This window comes from Bactrocera oleae, chromosome 2, assembly GCF_042242935.1.
Source record: "Bactrocera oleae isolate idBacOlea1 chromosome 2, idBacOlea1, whole genome shotgun sequence".
Lineage (NCBI taxonomy): Eukaryota > Metazoa > Arthropoda > Insecta > Diptera > Tephritidae > Bactrocera > Bactrocera oleae.
This window is the reverse complement of record NC_091536.1, coordinates 98,050,894-98,062,186: the sequence shown is the minus strand read 5'-3', so window position 1 is coordinate 98,062,186 and position 11,293 is coordinate 98,050,894. Positions and strand designations below refer to the sequence as shown.

The window sequence follows — 11,293 nt, the reverse complement described above, 5'->3', positions numbered from 1 at the left end:
TAAAATAAAGGAAATGAATGAACACCAAAAAGCAATAAATAGCGGCGCTCAGGTCCTTTTCGCACGAAATATGGCACAATAATAATAATAATAGAATTTGGTGAAATGTGTTGCCTTAAGTAGTCGCGACCAACCGGACGGCGCGCTGTGGACAATCAATGAAGCGGAATATTGGATAATTTGAAGGAAGTTAAAAGCTTTTAATGTGAAATAGTACTACATCAGGGGAAAGCGCAAATGGAAGCAAAATGAAATAAATTTGCACCAATAAAGCAATTCGAATTGAATTCGAAAGCTGAGCAAATTACTCATAAATACAAACATTACTGTTATATTTTTTGATACCCGAAGCTATGCAGAAGTAAAGTTGAGTGATGATTATGCAGTGTTCTAATGCATACAAAAACCATCGAGCTTCTGATTGATAAAATTTTTCGCTAAAAGCGAAATAAAATAAAAGTTATCTAAGTTAGATTTCATTATTATCGCTGTCCAAACTCTTGATACTTTAACCAAACGTAAGCTTAAAGTACGAATTAAAATAGCTGTTCTCTTTCACAAATTTTATAATAATAAAAATTGGTTGAAATGATTTTTATCAGGGGTTATATACACTTGCAAGTCAGTAAAAACTCGTTTTTTTGTGAACATTTTTTGTCAATGATTCGATTTTTGACAGAAGGGCGACTTCTCACTTCGTTTTTGTGACACTTCAGAGTTACTTAAAAAGTCGCAAATATTATCAAAAATCGTATTTCTTCGATCATTACCAAAATAAAGTAAAATCAAAAAGCTTTCACTTACACTTTAGACTAATTTCAAAAGCACTCGCTTCTAAAATAAAAATAGAAATTTCTATCGATACGAAAAGTACAGCAATTAATATTTAGTCTTCAAGTAGAAGGGATTTCTAAGGATAATGCGTCAATATTTTTCCAAAATTTTGTTGTTTTTGGATGGATATATTTTCAATATTTTATGTTGTATCAGGTAGAGCAAACAGTTAATCTAACTGACCTGAATCTCGGCATATACGTAAATCCTAATTGAGTTAGCCCATAATAAGATAAAATATATAAAACAAATTCCGTTTAATACTCGAACAAGTACATCGAAGAGGCGATGCAAACTTTTCACATTTACTTTCGCATGCTTTAATTATTTACTATTTACTACTTTCTTAATAACTTCAAACTTATTCTTCTTTCATTTTGTAATTACTCAAGCACAAGTGCATATGTCCACAAGAAATTGAGGCGTAATTGAAGCAAAGCTCTGATCCCATTTCACTACACAATTACAGCGCTGCTCTCACACTCTCTATATGCCGCCATGGCATGCTCTTCCAATTGATATCGTTGAACATTTACTCAAAAACCAATGACAATGCTTTAATACAATTGAACAAGTGATGTGGAAACGGCAAATCATTGGTAGAATGTGCGATTATTGCATCAATTTTCCACAACCCCAGCAAGCAACAGTCCAAATTCTGTTTTTTGAGCTGAACCTCAAAAAGGTTAAATTACTCCTCCGACTTATAAACATATATACATTTAGAAATTTGTACAAATTGTGCTGGCAAATTGGCACATATTTTATAGTCACGTTGAAGTAAATATGCTGCTCAACAATGTGCTAAGCATTGTCTGTTTTTCAATGGCACAACGGTCCATTCACCGCCCAGCAGTCGCTGCTTAATGCTACTTTTCATATGCGGATTTGCAACGCGCTTAAATGTATTTTCACTTATAAATTGGTTTGCAGATTTACCATTTGAGATGTGATAAATTGCTGTGTGATTGGTATTACTTCGGATGTGGGGATAAGTTACAAATGCATTTGATGCTGCACTGCGGTGAATCATTTCAACAAAGGAAAAACATGTCTTCAAGCAAAAACGGGGATAAAATATACATATGCATTAGGGTGGAGCGAAAAAAAACGTTTGTTTTTTGCTTCGCCTAAGGGTAAAATCTGTAGATTATAAAAAAAGAAAATTTTTTCACAAAAAAAAATTTTTTTTAACATTTAGACTTTTAAAGTCAGTTTCGAGTTGAACTTTTTTTTGGACAAGAAAAAATTATTTTTTGCTTAAACTCTTTACATTTATATAAAAATTACCGAATGTAATGGTTTTTGATTCAAAATTTATTTTAACGCTTAAGGAAAGCATGTTGTCGCTTTAGATTTTTTTTAAAACTCCTATAATGCCTGCAAAACTATTTTTTAAGTTGATAACTTTTAATTGGCCAGAAAGAAGACTCTCCACAGCTTCGAGAACACTTATCAACATTTTTTTACGAAATAAAAATTTTAACTCGAAAATAGATGTTAAAAAAAAATTTTTTTTTTATCCAAAATTTTTCTTTTTTTATAATCTACAAATTTTATCCTCAGGCTAAGCAAAAAAAAAAAAACATTTTCGCTCCACCCTAATATACATATATTTTGACATATATACTGACTTTTATATATCGTGTATTATTTTTTACTTTACTATAACTCGAGTATATTGCAAAGCTATAATCATTTTAAGAAATACTTGTACAATAATACTTTAATTGGTAAATAATGTAAAACATATACAATATATATGCTTATATCTTCCTGGTTAATATAATGTACTATGCTAGTTGCCTCCGTGGCGTATACGCAACCGCGTTTAGGCATGCATTAGCAGCTTTTAACTTTCATTGAAGCAAGTTAAATTTCGGTTGCATGGAATAAGCGAGCCCACATAATCCAGCAAGTTTACAACTAAGATATGCCTCAGCTGCTCGACAAAATAACACGAAATAACATTTTTCCATTTCCATGCTTTTCAATTTCATTGCACCTTACTGCAAGTGGACGAATTACAAAACGGGGAGAAACCAACATCCAAACGAAAAGTGAAGAGAAGAAAAACGAACAAACGTTAAGTGGAAAAGAGGTTAAAGTGGAGTGATTCGAGCGAAATTTCATTTTTTATCTTGTCGAACATCGTTTGTGCTGACGTTAACCGAAACTGGCAGCAACAACAATAAAAATACTAAAAACCACTAGCAACACTGCAGTCAACAGTGTATAAGCTATACAAAGCTTGTGAGAAAGCATCAAAAAAGCAATGCGCTGCCGTACGTATGCACTCACATGTGTTCAAGTATGTGTGTGTTCGGTTATGTACAAACACACACACACATACATACGAGTCGGATAGGGTTGGGATGTGCAGCAGAAAATCTCTGCGGAATTTGAAAAATTTCGCTGCAACCGCCACTACTTTGGTCTGCCTCGCGCATCTTTGCCCCTGCAACGACTGCTTCTGCAGCAAGCAATGTAGCTCTAACTGTACGTAATGCTATTACGGTCGCTGCTGCATTGCTGCCGCAGCTGTTCATCTGTGCAGCTGTCCGAACAACTGCATACCCGCTATCCAGTCCATTTTCAAGTAGCTGAAGCGAATGTGCTGGAGAGAATTGCGCAACTCGACGTACACTTGGCATTTCACTGCTTTCACTTCAACTGTCATTGCGGACTTTGACTAACGATGTATGAATTAGTTCTGAGCTTTTGGCGGAGTATCTGTGGTGTTATATACAATTGATTGCAAATGGTGATGATGAGCGTGTGCGTGGGGTTGGACATATGAAGAAACGTTGCGGAGCGAATCCATAACCGAGATATTTGTGGCTATAAATGGCATTTTGTCGGTGTTCTTGCAATCTCACACATGTTTAGTGGATATCTTCAGCTTCTCTCGAATTTTGCATGTCCTTAACTTGGAGCCATTACTTTATCCTCATACACTAAAATTGTAATCTAAGTAATGATAATCTACAACACATTTTCAAGATGTTTGAGGTGAAACATAATATTTAGCTTGAACTACAAGATTTTAAAAACTTGATTTTAAAAAGTAAACAAAGGATTTGAAACAAAGTAGTTTAAATCATAAGGATCCAGACTAGACCTTATCCGCGGAATTTTCAAATTCTCATAATCTCTCTCTGAGTTTTAATCAGACAAGAACTGTCAACGCAATGTTTACTGCTGTTACAACAACAACAGCATCAGGGATTTCTGTCATTAAGATAATTGATCTGTCAAAATTAGTATATAGTATACGAGTACAGCACTTTCTTAAAGCATCTCTTTTATTTAATTGTGTGAACACAGGAATAAACTTTTTTATTCCAATTCGGAATTACTCAAAACTTTGGTGCTACTCGGCATTTTAATGCCCAATGATGGCTCTTTCTAACAGCCGATCGATATTTTTGGCAAATTAACCGATCTTGAACAAAAGTTGAATGTTTGTTCTAAAGGATACTTCCTTTAAAATACGTTTGCGACTCGAAGAAATTTTTTTTCCAATCACAAACTTAAAGCTCAAACGAAATCAATTTGAATTGCAGGCTGCAGAGCACATTTACCGTTGTGGCCCACATTGCAAACGCCTCACCGAGTTGTTAGCATAATCCAAAGGTGCGACTATGTGCAAGTGAAATAAGCACAAATCCATATTGATTGATTCGGCGTACAAACAAAATTCCGCTAAGTAATTCGCACTTCAAAGTCGAAACGAGATTGCAGAGCGATTGAACGAGCACGTTGACTTCAGTTGCTCAAATATGCCAGCTAAAATGTAATGTGGATGCACATTAATTTTGCCTGCCAAGACGCAGCAAGGTTCACCGCCTTACCGTAGAGGTAGCCAGCGAGAAATATTGCCAACCGACAGGCACACTAAGCAGACGAGCACCCTTGTACCAGGAAAGCGGTTGCTAGCTTATCTCCTTCTATATGCCGCTCTCGCCCGTATAACCCACACTCTTGTGGACAAGCACAAACACACTTAACATAGCAATGTCTGTAGCAATATTTGTCGCGGATATACGAATGTGCAAATTCATCTGTCAACGCTGATGTCGTGTAAGCTTATGAGCTTTAATCCTTTAAATGCTGCAAATATGCGCTGTAAGCACACATGCATATATGCAAATGTGTACACGGATCTGTGTGTGTGTGTGTTTGAGTGTTGGATGTGCGCTGGTAAGCCTCAGAGCCGCGAGGTTGTTATTGGTTTTGTCGCTGCACCAGTGCGCATTGACACGCAACGCTGGCTGCCGCCTCATGGAGGGGCGTACCTCCGTGTGTGTGTGTGTGTATGTGAGCGTTTGTTTGAGCGCATATTAATATTGGCGAATGTGTGCCGGTATTTGTTTGCACCCGCTAGGTCTAACGAATGTGGCTGCAGTCAACCGCAAGCGTTCAATCATCGTTAGTTACCATACTTCGATGAGGCGAGCAATAAAAGCGCCAACGCGAATCTCAACAAACACCAAAACACGAATGCAAAATGTATCCGAAATCGGCATCGAGAAAAATGTCGACTGTGTAAAACAGCGGTGCACACGACTACAACACGACAACAACAGCACCAGCAGGGGCGACTAAAAACAGGGTCGAGTGACAGGGTAGCAACTCTAATAACCAACGTGCAACAAATGAAAGTAAAAATAATTCACAAAAAAATACAGCCAACAGCAAATTGGAGCAAGGCGCGAAAAAACCGAAGGAAAACGCAGATGCATTTGAGCGTGTGTGTACGCTCTTACACGGGGGCAGCTACGACCCATGTGGAAAAATTTAGAGCCATAGAGTTGGTAATTACATATGTTAAAAGTATATATATGTATATAATAGATGTATATGTATCGAGCTCCGCACTACTTTTATCCGCTCCCACATAAGTAACTAACCATTTCCAACTGAGCAAAAGTCTCGAGGTCAAACTACTAGTATCAGCAGCGGTGAAAACTTTTTAATATTTATATATAATATTTTTCAGCAGTAAAAAACTAAAACCCTTGTAATCTCCCAAAAAACAAAACTTATAGTTTTGCTATAATTTGGAAGCATTCATTTAAGCCGAAAAACGATTTACTACACGTTGCTATTGACTTAATCAGTTCTGCCAGCTTACTGTCGTGTAGCCGTTTTGTTTCTGCCATTAGAACTTAGTGCCAGCGCTTTCTCTGCAGGGTAAATGCTGCACTCGTGTTCACACTCATATTAATATGCATCGGTTTACAGTCACACAAAATCGTGTGAACAAAGATGCTAAAACTAGGTTAGAGTAACAAATCTATGACAGTTCGAGATAAATTGCAAGGCTTTGAATTCGCTCTCGCCAAAGGAAAACGAATACAAATGTGAAACTTAAAGTAGGTAAAGCCGTGTGCATGACACAACCGCATTTTTCCAGCGAGAAGAGAATATTTACAGTAACATATTGCTGCAGAGAAAACTTTCTTCACTACATAGTTTATTTACAATTTTTGATCAGTATTTATGGCAAACATAACATTTTTTTTGAAAATATAATAAGGTTAACGGGAGATAATTTATAACGGTATTACGACAGTAGTTGCAGGTCCGATTACTTTTGTTATTGCTTTTAATTATTAGAAAAAATCTGTTATAGTAAATTTACACTTACTCCTACACTAGCTTTTATTCTCTCCATCAAACTTTTGATCTACACTAACTAACATATATGTACTTATATACTTAGACCTCAATTATTTATAATATTCACGATGACTTCAGTTATAATTTTCAAAGTATGTTTTTAAAATGCCCTAAGTTTATTATCACCTAGACCACAATATTGAGTATATTTGTATGTATATACTTTTATATCTGAGAACAATTACTTGCAACGCTACTTATAAAAGTCAAAGATCACAATATTGAAATCTTTTAAGAGCATTTACGAAATTGCAATTATATTTTCGATCACGATAACAGTAAATGTTTCAATATTTCCGCACCTTTTGCAAAAATTAATGGGACCAAGCATCAAAAAAGCATACATCTGTCACAATGCATTTAACATTTTCCATTTCAAAAACGGTATGAAATGCTTTTTTGCTTCGAGGAGGGTGCACGTTCTTCCTTGCAGCGTTCCGGGGCGTCCACGAAGTCGACAGTAACTTATAACTAGCTTAGAAGGGCGTTGCACGTAAAGTAGACATCATTAATACACCTGCGACACCTCGAAGGAGATACAGATAGCACTTGCTCGGCACTTTACGAGGAACCCAACACTTCTGCTTGCACCGAATGAATTATATGTGTACCTGTATGCTGAAGTTCCCGCTCGCCAAGTGTCTGCTCTTTGAAAACGTGATAAATGAAAGTGCCATTTGTCAAAATAATGCGACAGCGTAGTCAATAATAAAACAAAACACCAAATAAAGCATTCGCTTGCCCACTATTGGCGATGCCAAAGGAAAACAATAACTCAATGATGTGGAGTGCTTAGATAAAAACGGCCGAGACGGAACGGAAAATAATAAGGTGCCACCAGCGTACAAACTTCTTTGCTGAAACTTCCGCACACACACACACTCTCGCATGTCGTATGTGTGCACCACCAGGCGAATGACGGAGTGGAGGAGTAAGAGCGCATAATACCAGTGGCCCTAAAACAGTTGTCACACTTTCTTTATGTTACAACAGGACATACAAAGGTGTAGTGTGTGTCAGTTGCTTCGAAATGTTCAGTGAAATCAATTTGCCAAACATATTAATAAATACCAAATGTTCAAGGTAAATAATAAATAACAATGTGTCCTGTTGTTGGGCAATAAAATGACAGAGAGCGAATGAAGGCATTATAAGAAAGAAATATGAAAGCAGATATATCTGCTATACAGTTATTGCTATATGAACGTTTGAAGAGCATGATATGTTTTTAAGCGGTTCAAGATAATGGAGTTGGCCAATAATTTACGATAATGTGGAACCTCGATGTTATTTATTCTGTAAGTAGAGCGACGTGGAGAAAAATAGTATTCTATACAAAGCAACTAAATGGCATAACGGTAGTTAAAGCTGCTTTCTAAGAAATATAGAAATGGGAAGGGAAATAATATGAAGCGATATAAACTTAAAGAACTCCATTTCCCAAGCAATTTATCTTAACTGTAGCAAAAGCTAAAACACGCTTTTCCAACTAGCTGAGAGCGCACACCAAACTTCTCATATTTGTACAACAAATTTTTACAATATCACCTCAATGTTTTAAGCGTGGTGTGCTGTGTGTGGGGTTGCCATTATCTCTAAGCATTTTAGGGTCCAAATGATTCTTAGTTAGAATTGGTTAAAAATTTTGCAGTTAATAACAGTAGAGATAAAGAACTCAATGAATTCAATTGTTAAAGCATTAAAGCGTTTAATGTCCAATTATCGATTTTTGGAAAAACTACAAGTTCTATGGGAAAAAGCTAAATAGCAAAGCTGTAGGTAATCAAAAAGAGTATTAACACCTTTACCTTAACACATAACCTCAAAATTTTTGTGAAATATAATAATATAAAATAAGTTTTTTATTTGTTACTTTTGTCTTTTATACAAAAAATCTCTTTCAGGAAATTTGGAGTAAACTAACTTATTTATGGCCCAAACCCACTGTAATTTTTTTGATTAACAATATATTTTTTTCACCTTATTCTGTCTTAATATTGGAAAAGCGGCCTAATTTTCAATTGAAAATGTTCATGTAAAAGCATTTTATTTTTAAAAAAGTCGGTGTTTTTTTTTTTTTTTTGGTTGCAATTGTTAATTTCTGATGGTATAAAAAATATATATATACATTACCCCACTAAACGATATCTACCACATATACCATATATACATATTGCTTTTCAACCTCTGTCTCATCATACTACATTAGAGATCGTAAAACATGCTTGAATTATTGCAAAAATATTTTACTTGCACTTATCTTCACACACACGAAATGTTTTCTTGTAAACGCAGGAAATTGGACATTCTCAACACTGCTTCACTTCCGAGAGGTTAAGCTATTTACCAATGATAAACGTTTACCCATTAGCAGCTTAGTCGACAGCTCAAGAATTGGCGGCCATGAAGTATAATCGGGCGATATTTGCGAAGAACCCAATGCTTAGCAATATAAATTGCAATATCATATTTACAAAGCTAAGTATGCTAAGGACCACGAGCAAGTAGCTAAGCAAACACAACGGCTAACACGTATTCCGAATTCCAATTAATATACATATATGTATAACCTATATGTATGTATAAAGTTGTAGTTGCGCGCAAAAGAGCGTTTAGCGTCAGTCATTGCATGAATAAGCACTCATATGTCGCCCTTAGAGCTTTCGCCGCTCGCATAACGCCAACCGCGCCAAAAGCTGCAGCAAAGACGGCGTGACAATCGCTTGGTCGGTTAGTGTGTGCCGTAGGTGTCTCAGCGATCCAGTAGCTTTTATTGATACATTGTAGTTGTAGGTGAGTGTTTACAAAAGAAAAATTACATTTTTACCACAATCATAACTCAATGGATGTCCTCAACTCCCAATGTGGCACAGCAATAACAAAGCAATATCAAAATCGGTTTGGCGTGCGTTTGAATGCCGTAACTGCGATTGCTTTGCCCAGCAGAATTTATGTTGCCGGGCTGTGGTTGCTCACCCGATGCGGTCATTGTCCGCCACCAGCGCGCGTTGGAGCCCATTGTGTTGCTCGCATGGTAATCTCGTATCCGCGCGAAAACTGTCAAGATGCGATTGTAATTATAGATTGCTGAAATTTCAAAAAGTCATTAATTTTCTAGTCACCGGCGCTTGTTTATAAATATACGCATACATATACAATATATACTCACATATTTTTATATTTGAATCATTTGCATTTTATGTACTTTCTTATTTCACTATTTTCAACCACCATTGCCACAACCCTTTAACCCAACCAACCGCCCCTTCACTATTTTGCTGGTGGATTTTATTGAGTGGTTGCCTGCAGCCGGAGCAATTCGCTTGTGTTTATGCGTAGGAATGAGGCAATCGCATGCGACCGTAAACGGAAATGCCACCATTACGATAGACAAAGAAGATAAGCGCAAAACGCACAGAAGACAAATAGGCTGGAGAACATGCGAATCAAGGTGACTTGCTTTGCGGTTAAGTGTGGTAAAGTGCTCTCCGAGATTTATGACAAAAATTAATTTATAAAGCATTTATTTATACAGTGGGTCCGATTTTATTCAGAGTTAAGGAATTTATAGCCGCGCTTAGTAACATACAAGTTCAGTTTCAGAATTTGTTTTTCATAGTTTCAATAATATATTGGATCTAGTCTCTGGAATATATCATATATAGCACAAGATGCAAGCAGCAACATATGTGGCCAAGTGTAAACCGCTAAATATGTGTTATACTACTAATGTTATTCGACAAGTGGAACGACATGAAATTTTTGACAGTCTCCGAATGTTCAATGAGTTTATGAAACGATTTGTCATGGTAGGAATCGTCGAGAATTTGTATTCACTGTCAAAGGGTGACTCCTGATTGAAGCTTAGATCGAGCCCGCCTCTAAACATTATATATATTTATATACTACTTATTATTTTGATGCTTTATCATGGAACATATTTTTTATACCGCTCTATTAGTGGAATGGGCCAACGGATTTACAAGCATATAGATTTCGTTCTCTTAACAAATGCTTATGTCTCAGCTTTTAGAGAATACGTCCATGCAGGAAGTGACTGAGAAAAGTGTGGTTATTTCGAATGATTTCATTTTCGGAGACTCTTTGACTCTGATGAAAAAAAAAAGATATAAACACCTTTGTATAGTCATTCAATGCTTCTAATTGCTTCAGACATTGTATATACAAGTACAAATATTCGCAGTACTTAAGAAAGCCCATTTTGCACAGTCCGTCGCCGAAGTCTATCCCACAAATCAACTTCATTTCAGTGCGTACATTTTATCGGTTCGCATGCATCTAAATGTACTTCGCGTGATCCGTCCGACAGCTACCGAACGCTAATGTAAAGACACTTGACAAGGGTGTCAGTGCCGAAGTCGAGTCCCGTTTATCTCATTCATTTATTTTGCATAGCAACAAAGACAACAAAGGTGAATAAACGTAGCAATGCGAAATTTGAATAATTTCAGCATTGAATGCCGAAAGCCGGTGGTGCTGATGCACCAAGTGTTTCCCTGATACTCAAAGTCAATCTGGCGCGCCGAAGGAGTGAGTCCACAAATACAAACAAGCATTTAACCCTTTTCGATAAGCAGAAACAGTTGCACGGTGATTGTGTATATGTGAGTGCGGAGTTTATTCAAAGGAACTTTTTGCGATTGCAACGACGGCAAGTCAAGCATAAAAAGGATAACACTACGGACCCATTTCCGCTGCATTATTTCGTAATTTCGCACATAACAATTGTAGCTCGGCGGCAAATGCAAAGCCA

The 11,293-nt window shown here is 36.6% G+C and overlaps 1 long non-coding RNA gene across 1 annotated transcript; it reads right to left on the bottom strand.

Annotated features, from left to right (window-relative positions):
* Positions 1-9,271: 9,271 nt before the first annotated feature.
* Positions 9,272-9,898, bottom strand: LOC118679889 (uncharacterized). The gene is made up of 2 exons (XR_004975424.2): positions 9,689-9,898; positions 9,272-9,606 (listed from the first exon to the last, which is right to left on the bottom strand). It is a non-coding gene; the product is annotated as an uncharacterized lncRNA (long non-coding RNA).
* Between the last annotated feature and the right edge of the window lie 1,395 nt (positions 9,899-11,293).